This window comes from Galeopterus variegatus, unplaced genomic scaffold, assembly GCF_000696425.1.
Source record: "Galeopterus variegatus unplaced genomic scaffold, G_variegatus-3.0.2 Scaffold503, whole genome shotgun sequence".
Lineage (NCBI taxonomy): Eukaryota > Metazoa > Chordata > Mammalia > Dermoptera > Cynocephalidae > Galeopterus > Galeopterus variegatus.
This window is the reverse complement of record NW_007726614.1, coordinates 234,719-236,783: the sequence shown is the minus strand read 5'-3', so window position 1 is coordinate 236,783 and position 2,065 is coordinate 234,719.

Here is a 2,065-nt window from a genome sequence, read left to right as displayed (position 1 = left end):
CTGCACTGCAGCTAAATTGGCCCCAAGTGTGGCTGGACCCACAGCTTTTGAAAATGCAAGCTGGAATCCTTGGCAGCCTCCACATGGTGTCAGATCTACAGGCTCACAGAATGCCAGAGCTGTGGAGGCTTGGGAGTCTCCACCCTGATTCAAANGAAGAGGAGTGACCCTGCCACTTGAGGTGAAGATGTCAGCCTGCAGGGAACGGTCCCCTCAGCACAGGGGAGCTCAGGCGGACACAGGAGTATGGACAGTGGCAGCATCTGCTGCAGCCTGTGACAGGATTGAAACTGCCTACTGAAAGGGAGATTATCAGATTGGCTTAAAATAAGTAGCCATATGATGCTTACGAGACACCCCCAATGAAATGATGTGGAAAGTTTCAAACTATGGGGCATGCAAAAATATATATACTGGAGAGAAATCCTCACAGCTGTACAAAGGTGCTTGCTGAAGCAATCATTTGATGGCAACAAATCAAATGTCATTGTGTTCATCAAAAGGGAAGAGCTAAGTGGACTGCAGGATAGCCACAGAAGGGGACACTGCTTCTGCACATCATCTACGTGCCAAGTGTGATAATCAAATGGGAAAACTGAGCAGAAACACTGCACCACTCTCACCTAGTCAGGAAAGCTTAGAAATGGTAAGACCGAGCGTGTGTATAGACAATTTACATTTCAGTATATTTCACTAATTTCGACTTGTCTTCTAATATAGTTCCACATTTTTGAATTCTTAATATGCTATATGTTTATGACTAAATATTTAATGATGACACCTCCCTTTAATTGATCTGCCTTCAAAAGATTTTTAATAAGAAGCAGAGAATTCTAAACAAAGATATTTCCTTATTTAAAAGTCATATGCACAAAGATGTTCAATGGTTTTATTAATAATTAAAACTTAATGTTCTACATAAATAATGGTTGCATGCTTTCAAAGAATTCAGGCAGGAAAAATGAAGGTTATAAGGGGAAGTTTATGAAATAGTGTGCACAACATGATTTTATAATTGAGTTTACAGACAAAGAGAGAGATGTGAAATTAAAGCAGAAAAGTCAACCTCAGGTGAAGGAAGAGAATTCAGGAAACAATGATGAGCATAGAAATTGATTAAATAAATTAATTAACCTAAAAGCCTACCATTTATCACATCCCTGAAAAAAGAAATACTTAGATTTGCAGGATTTCTATGCTGAAAACCACAAAACATCAATGAAAGCCTGAATAAATGGAGAGATATATTGTATTCATTGATTGAAAGGTTCAATATCGTCATCAATTCTCCCCCAAATTGATCTATAGATTTAATGCAATGCCAATCAAAATCTCAGCAGAAATTTTTGTTGAAATTGATGAGTTGATTATAAAATTTGTATAGAAAGGCAAAATAACTAGAATCATAAAAACAATTTTGAAAAAGAAAAGACCCAAGTATAAGGACTCACCATGGCCTGATATCAAGATTTATACTAAAGCTTCAGTAATCAAGACATTGTGGTATTGATAAAGGGATAGACACATAGATCAATGGAACAGAAGGGAGAGCCCAGGGATTGACCCACATGTACATGATAAATGATTTTTAACAAAGTTGCAAAGGCAATTTAATGAAAAGAATTCTCAACACATAGTAATGGAACAATTGAACATCCACGTGCAAATAAATAAATAAAGCTAACTTGTGCCTTGCAGCATTTACAAACACTAACTCCAAATTTAAACCTAAAACTATAAAATTCCTTCTAGGATACATAGGAGAAAATATTTGTGATCTTGATTTAGGCAAAGAGTTCTTAGACAAACACCAAAACATGAACAATAATAGACAAAAATCAATAAATTAGACTTCATCGAAAGTAAAATCTTCTTTTTGATGCACCCTGTTAATAAAATTTTAAAAAGCAAGCTTCAGCCTTGGAGAAAATACTTTCAAAGAACATATTTGATAAAGAACTTGCATATAGAAGACAAAAAACTCTTAAAATTCAATATGAATAAAACAACCCCATTAAAAATAGGCAAAAGATTTGTATATACACTTACCAAAGAAGATATAAAG